We start from the raw sequence: 16,791 nt of genomic DNA, 5'->3' as shown, positions 1-16,791 counted from the left end.
CACCTACTTTCTATGTTTCTATGTTTCTATGTACAGCATGGAACAGGCTATTCAACACACCATGTCCAAGTCAATCATTAGGCACCAAGCCTATTAATCCCACTTTCCAACACTAAACTTTCAAAGACAAAAGTACAAGTAACTGAACCACCAGTCACAAAATGTGACACTGAATCCCAACACTGTTCTCAAAATGACCGGGGAATTAGTCTATTTGCAAACAGGTGGGTAATAAAAAAGCAAAATCTTGTGGCCACATTAAAAAATATATATATTTTATTTAGATGTGACCATCGGCTATGAGAGAACTGCGAAACACAGCAAGTAACTAAGACCAATTTAACCACTTTCATTCAGTTGGATGATGACTAATGATCTCCAGATTCAGGCACAGTTAAGAAACCCAGCTGATATCAGGAAACTCAACCGTCCTCTCATCAGCTAGAGTGTGGTCCTGACCTCCCATCCATCTCATTGGAGATCTTTGAACAAAACTTTCATTGGACTTTATCTTGTACTGAATATTATACCTTTTATCCTATGTGGACAGTATGTCCACTGCAGACAGCTTGATTGTAATCATGTACAGTGTTTTCATTGACTAGATAGCTGGCAACAAAATGCTTTTCACAGAACCTTCGTACATGTGACAATAATAAACAAAACTAAACAAATATGTATGGCTAGAGTTGGAGAGCTAGACATCCCAACTAAAAAAACAAGAAGATCATGAGGTTTCTTAATTTACCTTAATGTTCCACAGCGACAGTAAGGGGAATCATGAATGAGCTTCGGAAAGTTTTTTCAACAACCCGTACTGATGAAAGTTCCTCAACTTGAAATATGAATTCAGTCTCTCTCTTCAAAGGTGCTGCATTGCCAAGTATTGTCAATATTTTCTGTTTCTGCCCTCATGGAAGCCACATGCACATGAAGGGCAAATGGCAACAGAATGGGACATAGTTGTGCAGGGCCCAGGGTCGAATAGTCTACCATGACTTGCTGCCTTAGCTCACAAGAGTCTAGTTTAGTTTATTTTGGAGATACAGTGTGGAAACATGTTCATTCAGCCCACCAAGTCCACACTGGCCAGCATTCACCTGTACACTAGTTCTTTGTTATCCCACTTTCATATCCTACACTCTAGGGCCAATTTCCAGAAGCCATTTATCCTATAAACCCGCACGTCTTTGAAACATGAGAAAAGCGGAGCACCTAGAGAAAACCCATGCGGTCACAGGGAGAACATACAAACTGCAGACAGATGGCATCCATAGTCAGAATCGAACCCGGGTCTCTGACCTGTGAGGCAGCAACTCTACTGCTGCACCACTGTGCTGCCCTAGAGAAAGGGCCTGTCCCACTTAGGCGATTTTAAGGTGACTGCCGGCGACTAGGCTGTCGCTGACAGTTCGCCGGGTGTCGCGGGCATGATCGTGAGGAGTCTTCCAAAAATCGTAGTGGATCTCGGCGCGTTGGTGAGAAATCATCCGGTTTGAAATTTCTCGCCGACTGCTGGCTTGTCAGCAGGTATCGTTGCTTATTGCGGGCGCTGTCGCATGCTGACCCCAGGTTTGATAGGTTCTCTTAGATGCATTTAGAAGCACATTATATTAATATAAGTAAAGTCATTTCAAAATACCATAAAATGCTTGTGTTTAAACAATTTATTTACCGTCAGGACATTTGACAGGTAGATTGGAGGCGACAGTTTGACGGTCAGGTAAGCGTGGGAATTTTCGTGATGTTTATGGCCATCAGCCATTACATTTAAAGTGGGCTCCAAACCCAGATGTGCAACCCAGAAACCAGATATGCATCTCCCTTACATTTTCAAAGAATGCCCACACACTTTTCACAAAAATCCACTTAACCACTTTTAAAATATATATTTTTAATACAGCTATTAGTAAACTGGAAGTAAATCCAGTTTATTCCTTGTTACAGTGAAGTTGGTTTTCAAGTAACCCGGGCAAGTTTTTTTAATATCAAAACTCTCAAGTACTTACCAACTTGTCAGTGATTTCAGCGAAAAGTAGGACACCGGAGAAGCATTGACAGCGTGGGAATTTTCGCGATGTTTATGGCCATCAGCCATTACATTTAAAGTGGGCTCCAAACCCAGATATGCAACCCAGAAACCAGATATGCCAGATATGGCCAAACATTTTCAAAGAATGCCCACACAGTTTTCACAAAAATCCACTTAACCACTTTTGAATTTTTTTTTTTTAATACAGCTATTAGTAAACTGGAAGTAAATCCAGTTTATGCCTTGTTACAGTGAAGCTTGGTTTTTAAGTAACCCATTCAAGGAGTTATAGTTCAAAACTCTCAAGTACTTACCGACTTGTGAGTGATTTCAGCGAAAATCAGGATGCCGGAGAAGCATTGACAGCGTGGGAATTTTCGCGATGTTTCCGAAGATGGTGTAATCTCGACCTGACTCGGCATTGTCGTGGTCATTGTCGTCGGGTAAAAGAACATTTTGGCGATCTGCTACGACTTTGACAGTCGCCGGCAGTCGCCAAAAAAATTGCCTAAGTGGGTTAGGCCCTTAATAGAATTGACTGAAGGATCCACTGAAAACATTTTTAAGGCCAAAGAAAATGCTGAGGGTACATATTTACTAAATTACCCAACATTTAATCATAAAATGATTTATGGGCTTACTCCTCTCACTCATTTAGGAATTAATTATACCTGAATGCCATGAGGAAATTTAAATATGAAAATAAAGTCATTTAAATAAGACTGATACAATCTTTCAGGCTTTAGTTCCATCTGCTGTGAATTTAACTTCATAATGGCTCGACTATGTTTGGCCATTTGGTGTTAGAGATCCATCTCTGCTTGTTTGCTTTGAGCAGATTAGTATTTGCAGATTTTTACTTGACATGGTTATCTGAGTACTCGATAGAGAAATGATAAAATGATTGCAAAAAATGGGTAGCCAATGGGACATTTGACAAAAAACCTGCCCCACAGCGGATGGCAGATGGGAAGGATTTCTGGAGAGGTAACAGGATTGGGTAGTGCAGGCTGTCATGACATATGGAAATTCTGCACAACACGGGATTGCCGTGACAAAAATTCTATTGGAGGTGCGTACATTGGAGACATCCACTCGAAGCAGACCATCAGAGGACACGAGTCATTATGTTTTCCAGTCTACAAATTAAGTCCCAGACTATAAACACACAATAAATTATTCACATTGCTGCAACGTTTGCATCGCATCACCCTCCCCAGCTGCAACAAGCTCTCCTTACTCTTCTGATTTATTCAGCAAAGCAAATGCTTCCAGGGATGGGAATCCCATCAATCAATGAAAATCAACTAATGGATCTGTCACAATCCTATCACCTCATGCTGGAGTAAAGAGCTTTTCAGTATTGCAACAGAAATAGTATTCTACTGTCTTGCAACCTATCCAGACCCAAGGATCCAGCAACCTCTCGTGATTTATGCTTTTGTCCATATCCTGCCCGTAGAAGCTTCACTGCTGTCCATCACAGGAGACTGTTTCATGTAGGTATATTAGCATCTCATTCAGAGATTAATGTTCCTGGTGACAAATGGGATACATTTCTCCTTTTCCCCCTTTCTCTTCTACACCACCTTCATCCCAATGACTGTCTCTGTCTCAACCAATGATCATTGCTACCTTTTCTGGATGACATTTGATTGTAAAGCAACAAAGTTATAATGTGGTGAGATATTTCCCAGCACAGGACTGTCTTTTGTTACTGACAAATAGACACTGAAATAGATGTTCTGCTGCTCAAGATGGCTCATTACCAGTCTGTGGACCATGCATTATCAGTCATCAAGACCTTGGGTGCAGTTTTCCACAAGGGTCCTGGTTATCAACACATGAGTGTGGCCCAGTACACCACAGGGACTTCCCCAGCATGAAGAGTCAGCTGCACTCACACAGGGCATTTGACTATCATTCATATTCTCAAATATTCAAAGGCATTTAGGACTTTTTAAAAAAAAGTTACACAAACTAGTTTCCTAAAAGTAAAAGCTTCATCAACCTTAATCATATTCCTCCCATTTTTTTGAATGAGGTATCTAGTTGTCTTGCTGCATTTCAGCTTTGATATCTAGGAAGTCAGTGCAAGGCTGTTCCTTCCTATGAAGTCCCATGAGAAACCCATTGGTACAGTAGTTCAATGGTTTCATTATAGTAATGTGTACAGAGATACAGTCAAATGTTTGCCTGCATGCTATCCATCAAGTCATACCATACATTAGTAAAACTGATCATGCTCTGAAACACCACTTAGAAAGTCACCATGTTCTGGTGCTATCTTGCAACTTCCAAGTCTTTGAAACGTCCGGTCTAGGCCTAGGGAGACGTGATTCTTACGTATCTTATTTTAAGCCCTGTGTCCTAGTAGCATTGGTTTGATGAAGAAGTAGTTGGCCTTGCCCAGCATGATGCTGTCAACTCCTTCCACTGTCGTTCCATGCAGTTGCCACAGGCTGTGGGTAAATTAGCTCACTCACCTGATTGCTGTAGGTTCCCCCTCATGGTCGCATCCACCAGTGCAACAAAGCAGTAGCAGGCAGCACAGGTGAGGGGGTCAAAATAGCCACTGCTAGCTTAGCCCCATGTTAGCAAATGAAGCTGGGACTTCCCATGGAGATCCTGAGTACATGTGACCCACTTGCATCTCTTGACCCCCACATATTGATAAACAGAAGAACTGGTCTGTCATGATTCAAGTGACGACTTTGAATATCTGTGAAGATATTTACAAAAATGGAGACAAACTGAAAATAAATTATTTCTGAGGACCTAATTTTGCAGGGCAGGCAGCTCCAATGAAAAGTTATAAACTTTAAACATTAGTACTCCACCCATTTCACATATCCTACCTAACTTCCTGATTTCAGCATTTCCCATTTTCATTGTTTCCTGTTTTCAGCCTCCACAACATTTTGTACAATGGACTATTCTTTAAGTTTCCCATTGCTAAACTCAGGCAGAATACCAACATGATTTAATGCTATCTTGTCATCAGCTCTGATTAAGGTTGCAGGATTAAGCAGCTGATCACTAGTGACAACATACATTTTCCCTTGTGCCAACAAGACTAATAAGCAAGCAAAGCCTTAGCTCAATGGCAGTCAGTATCCAAATAATGAAATTAACACTTGTAACTGAAAGACTAACTAGCGCTAAGAGCCCTGGAGGCAATCAACAGCAGACTCAAGTTCTGGTGCAGAATTAACATGAAGAAAAAAGAAGTGCAGCTTCCACCCAAACCAAATGGCAATCAAAACTTTGAAACATGCTTGTCCAGTTGAGTGACATCTTGGAAGAAATTCATGTGACAGAGTTAATCCTCTTAATATTCATTATATTTTACAGATTTACTTCCAGGTGTTGGTCCCATTAATGGGGCTTATCTCAATGGAATTGAACATACATATTTTTCACTACTTTTAACATGACTTGGAGTTAAGTAAGGACAGAGATAATCCAAGAAGCTTCCAAATACCCATTTGAAAACTTTGCAGAAAAAAAAACAGAAAGTCGAGGGAAATTGCAAATAACCTTTAAGGCGATTTAGTGAAAAAAAGATAATGACTATATTTAATCAAACAAAATTAAACCTTGTGGGTCTGATTTTCCTCATTTAAATCCTCCTTTGTGCTTGGTGTCTTCCTGATTGCACTCAGCTTTAGCAACCAGCTCGACTGCTCCAGGGACCTGCTCCCTTGTATATTTAAATTAAGTCTTCAATGACATCATATAATCCCCCCCCTCATTTCTTCTGCTCACAACGTACTTGAAGTGGGTCTTGCAATCCATATTTTATGGAGTCCTGTACTTTTGAAAAACAAAAATTATTAGTTTTTTAAAAAGAGGAAATAAGTCATTTTGTGGTGTAGAGTTGGATGGAACTTTTCCCAGTTAGTGGCAACTGTATTTTCATTTTGATCTTCACCTAAACCTCTGAAAGAAGGAAGTCAACATCAATTTTGCAATAGTGGAGATTTGTTTGGAACTCATTGCCTCCGCAATATTGGCAGGAAAACGTGTAGAATCTATGCTGAATACTCAAGGTCAGATACCATGGAAAGAGAAAGGCAGTTATCCATTGTCACTTTGGCAGATGTATTTAGTTGTTGCAGGACACAGAGCGGAACCTGAATGTCTATAACTATCATTATAATTTATCCTGTTGCAACAGGAACCTTGCAAATGCTGAAAAAAAGCTTTCAATGACACCTGGTGGCATGCATGTAACTTCATGCAGCAGTTAAGCTGACCACAGACCTCCTTTGACTTCAATGCTTCTTGGAAGACACTAAAGAGAAAGACATGCACAGCTCCCTTGCCTTTCAAATAACTTTTCGAAGATTCCAAATATTTTAAAGCCAACAAAATAGTTTTGGATGATCTGATTTAGAACTGCTGATTGAGGGATAAATATTGGCCAGAATTGAGGGAATAACTCTTACTTTTCTTGGAAATATTGCATGGAATCTTTTCAGCCCACTTGGGGAGCAGATAATTGCAGCTTTTAAAAGCAGCACTTCTGACAGCGCTGCACTCTCCCACGACAGCAGTGAAGTCTCAGCTGGGGAATTTGTCTGTTTGATCATGATTTGAACCCACAACCTACTGACTTGCTGGGAAGAATGCTCACTCAGCTTAATGCAAGGGAATGTTTTAGACCAGAGAGTCTGCAATGCATAGGTGTGTCCAATAAATCGTACCAATGTCCCCATGCAGTTTTGGAAGAGAGAATCTGAATACTGGCCTCCTCATATGTTGCTGAATCCAAAGAGGTCACTGTACAGCCCGAGATCACCCTGCATTTGTAAGCGTCCAGGCAACACAGGAGCTCACTGGGTTATAGATGACCTGACTCTCCAGAATCAAAATTTATACAAATTCTCCCTAAAGCTTTTTTCAACATAGTAACAATAATAGTATGGTTTGCAATATTCATTAATGACAGGACACAGTATCTATTTCATTAGTTTAATTACGGGGACATTTGGGTGAATATTTAATGAAATGAAAGAATTATAGAAAGACCGTGTAGAGTGATGTGATATGGATGGCTATAGAAAACAGACATTTCTGATTTGTCAAGAAAATGAATTACAGACAGTTCTCAGGATCAAAACCCTTACAAATATGGAAACCACCTGTAAATACTTTGCCTTCATTTTGTGCCTATGTTTCTGGCCCAACCTAACTGGAGATTTGCATCTAGTCAAAGGGTGCCACCTTGAAGAGCAAACTTATCTCACTCCTGTTAGTACTAATTATCCATTTGCTAAATCCCAACAGGCCAGCAGAGAGGAAGTAATATGGAAACCCATGTTTCCACCTGGGCAATTAACATCAAAATGGCATTGCTTCATGATGCTTCTGGTTCCTGGACAAGCCAGAGATCATCCTGACATTATTGGTGCTCTGCCAATGATTCCCCATTCAGTTAAACTAATGCTGCCCCAGCATTACAAACTCAAACTTTGGATGAGTATTCTGAGTATTCAACAACTTAATGGAACCATGCACATTCACGTGCACCACCCTGACGATGCACGTATGTTCTTATTCCATTTTATGCAGGCTTTATACTTGCAGCTTATGGAATTCGCCAAGACTAACAGGTGTCACCAGAAGCAATTCCCTCATTGATTTTAATGATCTCCCTTACTCGCTAAGTGTCTTTCGTTACCACGTAAGCCCCAGGGATCTGCTTCCCTCTTCTCCCCAGCTGTGTACAGAGGCAATCAGCCCAAAGGGCATCTACCTGTTCCTATACCTCCACATTGAGTTTCGTTTAGTTTAGCTTAGAGATACAGCACGGAAACAGGCTCTTCGGCCCACCGGGTCCTCGCCGACCAGCGATCCCCGCACATTAACGCCATCCTACACTCACTAGGGACTATTTTTACATTTACCAAGCCAATTAACCTACAAACATGTACGTCTTTGGAGTGTGGGAGGAAACTGAAGATCTCGGAGAAAACCCACGCAGGTAACGGGGAGAATGTACAAACTCCATGCAGACAGTACCTGTAGTCAGGATCGAACCCGGGTCTCCAGCGCTGCATTCGCTGTAAGGCAGCAATTCTACCGCTGCACTCCCGTGACCGCCCAGAAAGCTTATCCAGCTTTATGTCAAACCCATATTTTTCCCTCCCACTAGCAGTTGAACATTGCTGACCACCTACCTCTTGCAGTCTGATGTGACTAAACCTTCAAAATGGATTTAAAGTTTAAGAGATCACTTTCTGCAATGCAATTGACCATTTTGTTAGAGGAACCGGACGCATATTTTTTAGGTTTCTGACATTGCTATTCTAAGTGCAGGCTAGAAATTACACTGTGTTCAAGCACTATTCCCCTGACAGCTGCTAAAGAATTTCAGCCACACTCCCTCCTCTTCAGATGTGGTGAACACCAATCAAACTTTTCATTGTAATTTTTCAGATGACTGTTGTAATTTTCTTTTGCCTTTGGGGAAGATGAGATATCTGTCCCTCACACCGTAAATATTACTTTGAGCTTCTTCCAAGTATTGTTTCAGTGCTCCAATGGATGAGGTAGTTGGTGTTTTTAAGTGTTTACTTTACATCATGCTGGACAGGTGCTTAAACAGAGATTACATTTGCAAGCCCCATTCTGCGGCAAAATGCTTTAAGCAGCAATCTAGCACGGATGTAATCTGATCCATTATAAAAATGAATTGAGTAGGGAGTTGGGGGGGACAGTGATCAGTGGCAGCAGTTCAGAAGATTTGTTAATGTGCAGTTGGGAGGAGCAGAAATGTATAGCAAGTTACTGGCCTGGAAATTCTGTTAAGTAATTTATCCCAGTCCCTCCTAGTTTGGACACAACCTGGACTATAGGTTCCGACACTACTTCAAATAGCCCTTGCTTTCCCTCTCTCTCCATCCCCTCCCCCTTCCCAGTTCTCCCACCAATCTTACTGTCTCTTACTACATTCTATCTCTGTCCCGTCCACTCCCCTGACATCAGTCTGAAGAAGGGTCTCGACCCGAAACATCACCCATTCCTTCTCTCCAGAGATGCTGCCTGTCCCGCTGAGTTACTCCAGCATTTTGTGTCTACCAAGTAATTTATCCATTTACAATACAATTTCAATGACTGTATACATAGATTTTTGGTTTGTCAATACTCACCAGATGTATTAACTTTTGGCTCAATCATTGACAGTGATACTATTGTTCTATGAGACAAGGTAACAGGGAAATTAAATTAAGAAAAAAATAATTCCAAAAATCAATTAAACAAAAATAGAACTTACATTTCAATACTTCTTAGATAACAAATGGAACCCTGTGTGTTTGGATATGTAGCCAATGCAACAATACTGGACATGGGCCAGATCATTTGTATACAAGTCCTAGTGAACTGCTTATTTCATCAGCGATGTCTCGGTTAAGCAAAATTTTGTGATTAGTTGGAGTGTTTACTCAACCAACGTACAAAAGGGCTTGGGGCTAAACTTGGGGCGTATTCCTCAGAAAAGTTGCACCTTGTAAAGGTGTTGGTAACGTAGAATTAATTTATTGAGCGGAGGGCAGGGGGTGGAATGGGGGTTCTAATTATTTTGATAAAAACATGCTTCATATATTTGAGCGATTTATTGTTATTAGTTTATTATTGTCATGTGCAACAAGATGCGGTGAAAAACTGTTTTTGTGTGCATCTTGTGTAATCTCAGGGCTTTTCTGAAAGTGTCACTAAAATATAAATGATTCTGAGGTGGGTGAAAAGATTGAGAGGATGGGTGCTTATCGAGACCCATCCCCTGCAGGTGAAATTTAGACTGGAGGGTATAAGAGAGTCACAATTTCAGACAGAAGAAGTGGAATTTCTTCTCTCAGACGGTTGTGAACCAGTGGAATTGTCCAATCGAAAGGGAAAGATACATTATCTGATCTTTAAAAATGTGAACCACTTCTTAAACCTTGGAAAATACGTCAATGAAGACAGACATTGATGATGAAATTCACTATCATCTTCAGTGCACCAGTATGGTTTTGGATCATCTAAGGAAATGAGCATTTGAAGATTTAGATCTCAAACATTATGGATAATGGACAGCAATAATTCCTAAAATTGTGTACTACTCCAAAATGTAGACTGCCGACAACAAGCACAGGTAAGGGACCTCCAGTGCTGCATCTGCCAATTCTCCAACCTGTGGCAGGATAAGCAAACCAATGTCAATATCCTCTCACAGGTCTACATCTTTAGCACCGTCACCCCAGTCAACACTCAGTCAATTCCAATGGGCATATCATGACACCAGTGTTTTGAAACAGATTCTCTATTCTGTGCTCCATCTTGACAAAAGAGTACCAGAAAAAAATATATATATTTGAGAGTGCTCTCAAAATCTCCATACAATGCATAGCATCTGTACCAAAGTGTGGAAGAAGCATAGATAATATATTGATCACCTAGAATCTTGGCATCACCAGCAAATAAAAGAGCAATGAAAATGGTGGAAGGCACACATCACTCCCAAATTGAAAAGCCCCTAATGTGTCAAAGAGTTTCTTCCCCATCTGTCACAGAGAACTTATGTCCAGCATTTACCTCTTCAGTCACCTTAAACCCCACAGAACTGGAATGAAGCATGCCATCCTTGATTCCAAGGAACTGCAAAATAATGGTTTTTGGATTATAGGTGAAGCAAGATTTTGAGCTTCAGGTTAGATGGTGGAACTGAGATGAATGATCACATGTTATTCAATGGTAGAGCATTCATTACTTTTCAGTTCAACTGTTGATGCATAATTGAAGTGACAATATAATATGACTTTTTAATGGAAGAATTCGACATGCATGGTTTAGCTTTAGAAGGGCACACATTTACCAGTACGGGTGAACTATTTTTGTTAACGCTGGTCAAGTAACAAGTATTAAAAAGATCCTTACCTTACCTTGTACGGTAATTGGATGAATTTTTTTTCCAGACAGGCCTTTATACGCATATAATTGAAGAGCTCTACTGGAAGGGGTGGAGTATGTTTACCTCTTAGATTACTGTAGTAACTACATGTCTTTTATTACATCTTGCACCACAAATCAATAATTTAGGTTGCTGGCAGAGCTGAGATGCCATTCACTTCATTACATGTGAACAGGTCAATTTTGCTGAGGAGAAAACTCAAGTATAAGGGCAATCTACTCACTAAAATAATTTGATTTGATATCTAGATAAATGATGTTCAATTTTAATGCCATTTAGATATAAAATGAAGAAAAATAAACACTTTTACACTGTTTAATTGAAATCCATATTAGACAAACCCTTCCATCTTTATCAGATATGGTATTGATTTTGCACACTATAATGCCTTTGGAGAAGACAAAATTTGATGTGAGTTTTGTCTGAATCTCTGATGAATACTGAACATGTCAATGCAAATGTCAATCATGAATTCACTGCAGAAGATTGCGTCAGAAACTGCAGGTTGTTCAGGGATCTGGAATACAATGCCAAGCTACATTTTTCAAGCTTCCTATCGGATTCCTAGTTTCAAAAAGTATAAATTTCAAAATCACTGGTATGGACTATTAATAACAAAAATCTTTCTGATCATTTTGTATCAATTTTCACCACTTCTCCCCTCAAGGCATTGCTTATATCGAGCTGGAGTATCATGGGCAAAAGTAGCCTATAGTGAAATAACCGGTAGCAATTAATCAGGGATCTTTGTGACTGAGACTCTAACCCTATTCTCTAGAATTGGAAGAAAAGTCCCAACCTGAAATGTCACCAGTTCATGTTCTCCACGAATGCTGCTTGACCTGCTGATTTACTCCAGCATTTTAAGTCCTTTTGTGTAAACCAGCATCTGTAGTTCCTTATGTCTACATCTCTAGAATTCTATGAACTTCCTCTGTTCCCATTTTAAAGACTGTATTTTGCCCACACTTATGCTTGCCTATCTCTTTCATTGACACTTGCCACCCATTTATTTTTCCATGATTGTCTTTGGCTGTTGATCAAGCTAGATAAAGGATTGGTCACTGAGAGAAGACATATTTTCCTTCTTCTGTTGTAAGATTCTGGCCCGAGGAGCAATTATTTAACTTATATAGATGAGAGAATAGAAAGAACAAACTTGCATCTATTTAGAAGCCTTCATGATCTTAACTCATCCCAAAGCACCTTAAAGCCAAGCAAAATTTGAGCTAGAGTTGTACTGTCAAGGAATGCAGAACAAAACAGGAAGAAGATGAATTGCTTAATCTGTTCCTAAGAAAAGGTGTGGTGGATAATGAAGAGCACTGTCTTGCCCTTCTTAAAACTTGTTTTGTTGAATCTTTTCACATCCATGGCAGAGGGTGAATGAGGCTTAACATTTCTTCCAAATACCAATACTTCTGACACCATCAGCCTAGATCTTGTGCTCAAGTTCTTGAACCTTCAATGAATAATGAAATGACTGACTCATTGGATGAGGTGGGGTGGTAGAGTTACTGATGGAGAATGGAGGCCATAAGGGTGGGTGTAGAGTGAGGAGACAGTCTTAGCAAAATACCTAGCTTTAAAGCATCTTGGTGCATGGACAACAGAGTTATGTGAAGTGCCTGCTTCTCAACAATGGAACAGTTTCAAAGATATTCAATCATTCAACATTTCAATAACATGCAAACTGACTTATAAATAAACTTCTGCCTCTTTGTATGTACCAGCTGTGTTTCAATGCATTCATGAAGACTTTACATTATCTTCAATTTTGGTTGATGTTCATCAAATGAAATATCTCGTTACTTATATTGACTTTGGCTTTAATACTTTTCCATCTGTCTTATAAACAGCCTTAAAGTAAACAGTCTCAGCCTTACAGTATCATTCCCTCATCTTCTCTGACACTCATTAAGGATTTTATTTTTTCTATTCATAATATTGCACTGTGCTGTCAGTCCCTTCATGGAATCTTCACCTAGAGTCTCAAAAGATCTGTCTAATGCATCTTCACAGTGTCATGTCCCATCCTTCATCAGTCACTTCAGTTTCTCTGATTTCAATGAAATCGTCTATGAGCTCATCCACATCTTGTTTTCTTTCTCTGATGCCATAAGTGTATCGGATGAATTACTGAGGTACTTCAAGATAACATACTCCATAACTTATGTTCGCTTGTGAGTTGCTGAAAAAGCATGATTTGCTGCCTGACGGACACTATTAGCTTTGGCAAATTTACAGAACTCTCACCACAGCACAGAGACAGAATGGACACTGAAATTTATAGTAATAACATTACATAGGTACCAAATACTCTTTCTCTCCCATCTTCCACTGCTTTCCTAATTGTACTCCCAGTGGCTTTCACAACTGAAACTATCAATAAAGAAGGTGAAAATCTGTGGCAAAATAAAAACAAGATCTGAATCTGCTGGAAGCAGGTGGGCTATTTCCTTTTTGCAGTAGTAATCATATTTTTTTTTCTCTGTTGCAAAAACTACCCAGCCCACAGCAGGAACGTGACAGTTTAACCAACAAAAGACGGCCTTCGGACGCTTAGAGCTGCATTCTGGAAGCAGCTCTCAGTATTAGCCGGGTATCAGAGTTGAGGCTGCCAAGGAATTGACAAAGATGCTGTCAACAAAAGCATAAAAGTAGTATTGGTGCCAGCAAGGTCCAAATATGACATTTCTGGATTTCTAGATGTAAATAGACAATAGACAATAGACAATAGGTGCAGGAGTAGGCCATTCAGCCCTTCGAGCCAGCACCGCCATTCAATGCGATCATGGCTGATCACTCTCAATCAGTACCCCGTTCCTGCCTTCTCCCCATACCCCCTCACTCCGCTATCCTTAAGAGCTCTATCCAGCTCTCTCTTGAAAGCATCCAACGAACTGGCCTCCACTGCCTTCTGAGGCAGAGAATTCCACACCTTCACCACCCTCTGACTGAAAAAGTTCTTCCTCATCTCCGTTCTAAATGGCCTACCCCTTATTCTTAAACTGTGGCCCCTTGTTCTGGACTCCCCCAACATTGGGAACATGTTATCTGCCTCTAATGTGTCCAATCCCCTAATTATCTTATATGTTTCAATAAGATCAATAAGATCCCCCCTCATCCTTCTAAATCATTTTCATCTGGACCAAAACGAAACAAGAGGGATAATGCAAAAAACAATGTATCCAGTTTTGTATTACAGGACTGGACCATACACTGCAATCCAGTACAGCATTTACTTTTTTTTAAGCTAACATTCAGTTATGTGCATTAACATTTAAAGCATCAGCAAAATAATCTTTTAATCACCTGCATACATAAGCAATAGTCTCAGAAATCAAAATAATGCCTGAACTGAACTGTAAGAAATCATTATTATTGACCAGCTCTGATTTTGTGTCTTCTGTAATGAACTGCCATGGAGTTCAATGCTTGCCCAAAGGACAGAGATAATGCATTAAATGTTATGGGTTGGTTGACAATGGGCATTCACCTTTGAGACATGGGGGTTAACATAGGGCAGATCAAAATAAATTTAAAATGTCCTTCTTTGCCGACCTTGATAGTGCTTGTGGGTATATTTTGCTGGCCAGATGTTGTACGTGGCCTAACAACTCACAATGCATTGCCATATGCACTAAAAGTGAATTAGATCTGCTATTTGTGTGGTGGTGCAAGCGGATTTCCACGTTATTCATCCAAAATTAAAATTAACATCTGATATGTTTGAAAAATAAAGGAACTATACTCTGAATCTGACTAATTGTTTACTTCAGCTCGATTAACTGATATTTGCTAGATGCTGCAGAACAAATAAATAATACAATTAAAAAAATATAGACCATGTGGATAGGCTACAATGAAAATGGAAAGCGTTGTTGATAATTTACTGAGTCAACACTGCCACCCATCAAGTAATTATATTCACATTCCTGTTTGACCTGAGTTTATTTTAATGTCTGCAAATCAATTAGATTCTAATATAATGAATCATACAGGGTTACTTCTTTTACTTACCAACAGCAATTACTGGAAGATGTTCATCTGAGATCAGCTTTGGATAGATTCCCATGTGATGGTGCCTGCAGTTGAATAGCTGTCAACACTTAGCGTGTTATCTCTCATGTGAAAAGTGGCCACGAGTGCATGGTACGAGTCCCAATAAGAGTTAATGCCTATTAAAGTGAAGGATCACAAACCAGACCGCATTGGAAGAAAATATTCTAACAAACATGTCAAAAAATGTTATCTTGTTTGTGACTGAACTTCAGCCAAAACAGTACACGATAGCGCAACAATTTTAGGCCCACCTTACTCACCATTGTCACTTTAGTGATAATGCAAGTAGTTTTATTGAAATCGGTGTTATATTTTTTAAGTTATTCACATTTTTAAGTTTAAAAGGAGGGGAGGGGGAGGGGAGGAGGGAGGGAGGGGGAAGGGGGGAGTGGAGGAGAAGGGAGGGGGGGTTGAGGAGAGAGTGGAGGGGGGAGGACAGGGTGCTGCACCAATGCAGGAGGGGTTTGGGCCCAACGGGTCCACTTGGTCTAGTAGATTATAAAATTTGCATGCATACATACTGAATTTAATATATTAAGTTAAATTACAGATCAACTATTCATTCAAACAATTGTCTCCAGTAAGCAATGATATTTTGTTATTGTTGTTTGTGATAGACATGAATTTCTGTAATGTAAGGTATGATGAATGCCTTTTCTTCCACAATTCAGATTGAATCAAAGATAAAAACTAAAGGTTCTCATCAAAATAGCAGATGCTCTAAACCTCTGACTTTAAAGCAAGCTGGTCTTGCACAAACATTATGTCAGTGGGCCATTTGATGACAGATACAGTCATATGGTTCAAACACCTTGATCACTGTGATTTCCTCTTAAGCCAAGATGGATTATGTGTTTCATTTATGTATATGAAACACATATCTCTTGTGTGTATATATATATATAATAAATGATATGTGTGCAAACATAACCATTTAATTTTCATTTATAGAAGATAGACACAAAATGTTAGAGTAACTCAGCGGGTCAGGCAGCATCTCTGGAGAAAAGGAATTGGTGATGTTTCAGGTCGAGACCCTTCTTCAGACTGAGAGTCAGGGGCGAGGGAAATTAGAGGCTTGAAAAGATAGAGAAGAGATCAGAGGTGGCACCAATGACCCACATTGGTCCATTGTTGGCTGTGGAAGAGGTGATAACGAGGGGACACAGACAGTTAAACTAACAGGGCAACTAGGGTGAGGGGGTGGGTGGACTCTTTGGTCATTGCTGCTGCATCTGATCTGTTCTGTACTTTTTCATTTCTCTTAATTTCCCTCTCCCCTGATTCTCAGTTTGAAGAAGGGTCTCGAGCCGAAACGTCACATAGTCCTTTTCTCCAAAGATGCTGCATGAACCGTTGAGTTACTCCAGCATTTTGTGTCTATCTTCGGTGTAAGCCAGCATCTCCCTTCCTACTAATTTTCATTTATGCTTTGTTCAACACCCAACAATTTACAAAGTAACTTTCTCAAGGGCATATTTAAGAATTTATCAATGATCTAAATTCTGGTAAAATACAATTTGTAGTAGCTTATTACACATGTTGAAAAATAATACTGCGATTCTCTTACTATAAATATTTCTGGAATACAGCGAATGCTGTTACTCAGTGATTATACAGCTGCAGCTGAATCAATAGCCTAAAGGGTGAAATCCCAATCCTGAGTATGTGACCTAGACTGGCAGTCAAGTGCAGTATTCATACTGTGGCCTTGTCTAAAATGCCACATTTCAGG

At 39.8% G+C, this 16,791-nt stretch overlaps 1 long non-coding RNA gene across 1 annotated transcript in view; it reads right to left on the bottom strand.

Moving 5' to 3' along the window:
• Positions 1 to 15,040, bottom strand: part of LOC144600465 (uncharacterized) — a 51,477-nt gene extending 36,437 nt beyond the window's left edge. The window contains exons 1-2 of the long non-coding RNA XR_013548141.1: positions 15,015 to 15,040; positions 9,190 to 9,236 (exon numbers count right to left, since the gene is read on the bottom strand). This is a non-coding gene — a long non-coding RNA (uncharacterized LOC144600465). The remainder of the gene's footprint in view (positions 1 to 9,189; positions 9,237 to 15,014) is intronic.
• Between the last annotated feature and the right edge of the window lie 1,751 nt (positions 15,041 to 16,791).

This window comes from Rhinoraja longicauda, chromosome 15 (assembly GCF_053455715.1).
Source record: "Rhinoraja longicauda isolate Sanriku21f chromosome 15, sRhiLon1.1, whole genome shotgun sequence".
In the NCBI taxonomy this organism is placed as follows: Eukaryota; Metazoa; Chordata; class Chondrichthyes; order Rajiformes; family Arhynchobatidae; genus Rhinoraja; species Rhinoraja longicauda.
This window is presented reverse-complemented; position numbering and strand designations above follow the sequence as displayed.